We start from the raw sequence: 6390 nt of genomic DNA, 5'->3' as shown, positions 1-6390 counted from the left end.
ACTTTGGAAATTTTTTTGCAGTTTCCTAAAAAGTAAATAATACACTTACCATACAACTCAGCTGAGGCTATAGACAATAAACTTTACTTACAAAAACTGTTGGTGGGCCAGATTTGGCCGAAGAGCTATAGTTTACTACTATGATCTAGAACATCTTCTTGTGCCAGAGAGAAAGAAGTGTCCAAAGGAAGAGAACATATCTCATTGACCCAAATTTGGATAACCTGAACATTAAAATAAATAATGGTTAAGTAATAAATTATAGAGCATTAAGTAAAATAGGAATCATGACTCATACATGCATACACATTTAAGAAAGGATAACTCTTCCTTACAACATCAACTAATAAATGTAGAAAGAATAATAGAATTAGAAAATCATCATTTAGCAACCACGATAATAATTATTGATTAAAGCCAAAAATCACTAATGGACATTAAAACTAGTGGGAGAAAATTTTGATGAAGAATAGGAAATTGACACAAAATGCTAAGTACAAAATATTTATCAACTTCACAACAGAGAAAACACGGCAGGCCTGATTTAACCAGGTGGAAAATGTTGAAATCATGTGCCTCCTAATTAATTCACTAAGAATGCAGAATCACTCTGTGATATTCCTGAAAATATCTGAATGTAATCATAAGGAAATAGCAGACAAATCAAGACTGAATAACATTCTACAAAATAAGTTGCCTGTACTTTTTAAAACTGGCAAGGTCAGAAAAGCTAAATGAGGGCTGAGGGCTGGTTCCAGATTGAAAGAGACTCAGAAGATAAAATGTAAGATTGTATATCAAGATACTTCAATTAAAAATGAGAAAGAGAAAGACAAACACCATATGATTTCACTCATATGTGGAATCTAAAAAACAAATGAACAAAATTGAAATAGATTCATAGACACAGAGAACAGACTGGTGGTTGCTATAGGGGAGGTTGAGTAGGGGGCATAGTTGAAATAGGTGAAGGGGTAAGAAAAGTAAGAATATTCGATATCTTGATCTGGGTGATGGTTACATGGGTGTATACAGTGTCAAAATTCATTGAGTTAGTACACTAAGATTTGTGCCTTTTATTGTATGTACCCTAATAAAAATAAATTGTTTTAAAACTTGGGAGAAAAGGATAAAATAAGCAAATACAACTGGAGATCTTGGATTGGATCCCAATCCCATATGGGTCTGTTGAGACAATCAGTGAAATTGGAATGGGGTCTGTGGACTAGAAGACAGTCTTGACTCAGTGTTAATTTCCTGACTTTGATGGCTGCTCTGTGGTTATGCAGGAAACTGTCCTTGCTTTTAGGAAACATTAAGAGGTAATGGACATCCTGTCTGTAATTTATTCTTTAATGACTCAGAAGAAAGATCATTAACATCATTGTTCTAGGTATCACGGCTGGGTAACCAGTCAGCCCGAAACTTAGTGGCATAGAACAGCCAGATACTATGCTCATGGACTGCATAGTCGGGAATTCAGACAGCACACAGCATGGCAAGCTTGTCTCTGCTCCATGACGTTTGTGACCGTGACTGGAAGACTGGCAGGCTGGGGGCTCAATCATCAGTCCCTTGTCTGGTGGTTGATGCCAGCTGTCAGCCAAGCTGAGCTAATGCTGTTGTCTAGAAAACCAATATGCAGCCTAGCCTTGTCCTGGGCTTCCTCACAGAATAGCGGTTGGGTTCCTAGTGTGTCTAAGAGAGATAACCAGGCAGAAGGTATATCCTTTCTATGACCTAATCTGAGAAGTCACATAGCCTCACTTTGGTGAGATTCTATTGGTTATAGCAGTCATACATCGCGCAGGCTCCAGAAGAGGGGATGCAGTCTGCACGTCTTGAGGAGTGGCGAGATTCTGGAAGAGCATGTGGGACAGTGACCTACTGCTCTGGTCTTTTGGAAAGTATTGTCTGTCATGTGTGCACATGGAGAGAGAGAAAGAGAAAATGACAAGACAAATGTGACTGCATGTCTGCCACTGGGGAGGAATTGGTTTAAATGGATAGAGGGCTTTGGTTTTGCAAGAGGAGAAAGTTCTAGAGATCCACTGCACACATGTAAATATACTTAATACCACTGAATGGTACACGTAAAAATGATTAAGAGAGTAAATCTAATGTTATGGGTTTTTCACCACAGTATAAAAAAGGGTGGGTGTTAAAACTAAGACATACACACATGTACAAATGCAACTAAGAAGCAGGGTTCTCTGGGGCACAGGTAGGATGCGGGCCCAGGCGTCAGCTGCAGAGCTTTGGATGCCAATCTAAACTCTAACTAGGTGACTGACCATCACTTTGGGGTGCACCATGCTTAATCAGGTTGGAACTCAGCTTACTGAGGTTTTCAACTCTTCACAGCTGGAATGAATTAAATGCTGCTGAGGCCAAGTCTGCACAGGCGAGTAGAGGACAGGAGGTAAATTGAGGCAGATTATTAATCAGAGTGCACAACCAGTGCAGCGCTTTCCACAACCAAAGACACTGGAAAGATCTTTATTCAGTTGAACTGATTGGGCCCTACCAGTACCTAGTGTTGGCTCTTTTGATCTGACAGACATTTTCCTAAGAAAAATCACACAGTGTTTTTGGAGTCCCAGCCACTCGCCTCCAATGGGCCTCAGCCACTCACCAGTCCAGCTGGTTGTGCTGCTCATGTGAGGCCAGGACGGGACATGCAGCTTCTGCCTTTCTAGTAACTGGCTTCCTGATTTTGCTTGTCCCCTCCGCTTGGAATTGCTATCCTGCCGGTATCTCCCCCCATCTTCTCACATGGCCGTGCTGGACCCCATCTATTGCTATACTGTTCCATTTGCTTCATCCCTTCCATGTTTGTGTTTTCCAAACTTGGACACAAAATACCATTATATTTAGCAACAAATCATGGGCTTCATTAGAGCACAGTCTAAGAGTCCTTAGCACCTGTGCACAACAAGCAATAAAGGTTTGACAACAAGTATATATACAAAATAAGGATCAATAAGCCATTCTTGCCCCTCCGAACCCCACCAACTGCCGATGGAAACACAATGGTGTGGAATCTTCATACTGAGAGAATGTGAAGGTTCCTATGGCCAGAATTCTCACCTGGTCCTGGTTGGCTCGCTCACTACACACGTGTGGGCAATATGTTGTTACTGACTCTATATAAACAGCTCCACCCAGTGTTCTGGGCTGCACGGCTGCAGGGCTGCAGGAGAGCAGAGAGTGGAGTGGTGGCAGCCCCAGGGACAAAGACGAAGGAGGATTACAGACCTGTGGACTACTGGATGCAGACATAATTTTAGTGCTCAACCTATCAGTGGGAGAACAAGCCAGGTAATAAACCCTTTCACCCCAAGAATGTTCCATTGTCATTCCGTGGTCTCACTGAATCCACAGTGAGCTTGTCCAGGGCTGAAACCCATTGGCAAGACAGTGACTTTCAGGGAAATTCTGACCCATCTTCTTATTTCTGAGCTGTGGTACTCTGAACATATTACAAAGTATTACTGTCAGGCATGCACATTAGCACCAAGTATATAAAGGCCTGGAATTTGATATGCATTTATTAAGATGGGAAAGACCACCCCAAATGACCTGCAGACTCTCTTCTTTCATCTCATAATGTCTTATAACAATAATTCATTCCTTTGTATAAATAGTTTTGAAACTGAGGCTGAAGGGATAGAAACATATATTCTTAAACATCTCCCTAAAGGGAGGTCCCAAACAAAGCAACACGTGTAAAAAGGCAGAGTAGTGGCCCTGAGATTGGCTTCTGATCAGACAGCCCAAGTTCTAACCCTGGCTCTGCCACTTCTACAGGACCTTGGGTAGCTTACTTGGTGACCCTCAAACTCTGTTCTGCTTATCTATGCAATGCGGATAAAACCATCACTTACCTGGTAAAGTTGTTATGACAAAGAAATTCGAGCATCTATATAAAGCTCTTAATACGGTAATTTTTAGCACATAGTAAGATTTGGGCAAGTGGAAATAGTGAAAGCCTGATAAAAAACTGTTCCTGCCATGAGAGCACAGGTTTTAAACAAATTCTGAATATTCAGAAGCAGCCATCGGATAGCTGCAATTCATATTTACAACAGCAGGTGGAACTAGTGCCATATCTATCTAGTACATCGGTGACCCTGCGTGGTTTTTTTTTTTTTCTTTTTTGTTGTTTTGTGGGTTTTTTTCCTTCTTTTTTCTTTTTAACATTCCTTTTCAGCTTTCTTTTCCAGGAGTAGCCATATTTCCCACTTGATCTTTTCATTTTTGTTATCCCTCTAGAGTTTCATAGGCTATTTTCAGTAGCAGAACATAGCATAGCATAGTGAACGATTTCTATTTTTAAAATGCAGGCACCAATTGCCATGGGCTGATTTTGTGAAATTTTAAATTTTATTTTGAAGTTTTGCTCTCCTTCTAATTCCTTCTCTAAAACTGACTGTGTCGTTCTGCTATGGGTATTGCACCAAGAATATTTTACATCTGCCGTCTTCTTTAGTCCTAAGAAAGTTTCAAACACCTTTTTCTAGGATGCCACAGGATATGTGCTTTTTAGAAGGAATGTTTGAAGAAAAGACTTTGAGCAGAGCATGGTAACAGGAAAACCACCAACGGGTCTGAAATCATTCCTAAATTGCTTGATGGACAAGCTCATGGCTAATTTCAGTAGCAATTATAATTCTATTTTCCAATTCAAATTGCGTTGTTCTCACAAGTATCTTTGTGTTTTTATTTCCTGTGCTACTGCCATTGTAACTAACGGGTCATTCTCTAGCCCAGCAGGAAAGCTGTAGGTCTGACCTTATTTGGGTGCATCAGGTTTGATCTGTAGCATGGGTCTGGGCTCCCTTGCATCAGAGTTTAGAGATTCTCTAAGAGTTAACTCAGCCCATACAGTGGATGGTCACCCAGAGCCAATGCTGGGCAAACACTGTCTCTGGGCAACCACACCCCAACGGCTTGTTTGCAACCACACTTCTGTGGTCAGCACACCAAGGGTGGTGGAAACAGAGATCAGTCACAGGGCCAGGGCTGTCAGCTCGCACTGGGCTAGGTGGCGAACTCTAACTGCTTTAGGGAACCAGTGGCACCAGCCTTGAGGGACGTATTCAGAATGGCACCCTGCAACCCACTGAAAGGCTCATCCCAGCCAAGAGAATATGCTTCTAACAAAATAACAGCAATTGGGTTGGCCAATTTAAATGTCTCTATAACAAGTGAAAGAATTTGAAGCTAAATTCTTGTCCATTTCAAAAGACAAGTAAGTTTAGGGAGCAAAACTGAACTGGCAGAAAATGAATTATCATGTGAAATTACACAGTAGTAATAAATTTGATGAAAGGGTCCTGATTTTTTTTTTTTTTTGCCTATGAGGTCCTCTTACATATTTATTCATCAAAGCAAGAGAAGAGTTGAATGTATCATAGAATAAAATTCTGGTTTCTTTGAAAACATTCATTGTTGCTTCTATTTGCCAGTTATATCAGCAGCAAGTGATGCCACTTTGGTCTCTAACTCACGTCTTGCATTTCCTGGCACTGGATAGAACAATCCTGAATACTGCTCCAACTACAGTGTAAAGGATGTCAGTTCTCATGTCGGGTGAATGGGAATACGTGACAATTCGAGCTTAAGTGTGACGATGGCTGCTGGTTTCCGATACTCTTCACCAAGTTGACAGTATATATTTATACTATTCCTAGTTTACTAAGAGTTCGGATGTTCATTTTATCAGATGCCTCTTCATATCTATCCAGATGACCTTTATTTAGGTTTTTCTCTGAACCCTTTTGATGTGATAAGTTCTGTTGATAAAGGTCCTATTATGAAACCACCCTTGTACTTTAGAATAAAACTTAAAAGCCATTCTATTACTGTTTTTTTCTTTTTAGAGTGTGTGATGAAATTCACTAATTTATTTTGCATCTCTATAGCTGCATTTGTATTGTGTTTGTGTAAATACAAATTAGTTTTCTATTTTTCCTTCTACCTTTTAATGGGTTTTTCTGCTAGGGTTAATTTGTTTCATAAAATAAATTCAGAAGATACATCTTTTTCTATGGAATAATTTTTGTTACTCTGTTATATTGTATTATATATTATCATTATATATCGTATTATATATTATTATATATAGTATATAGTATATATAGTTGTATATTTAATTTTTATATAGTTATATAGTATTTATTATATATTTTATATATAACATATACTATATATTATATATATACTATATAGCATATAGTATATATAGCTATATATATTTAATTCATATACAATTTAATATATAATCATATATAGCATATTATATGTAGTATATAGTAATATATGCTGTTATATATAGTATATATATACACACATATATACAGTTTAGAATTATATAATATATATGCT

This window comes from Manis pentadactyla, chromosome 1, assembly GCF_030020395.1.
Source record: "Manis pentadactyla isolate mManPen7 chromosome 1, mManPen7.hap1, whole genome shotgun sequence".
Lineage (NCBI taxonomy): Eukaryota > Metazoa > Chordata > Mammalia > Pholidota > Manidae > Manis > Manis pentadactyla.
Note: the sequence above shows the minus strand (reverse complement) of the source record.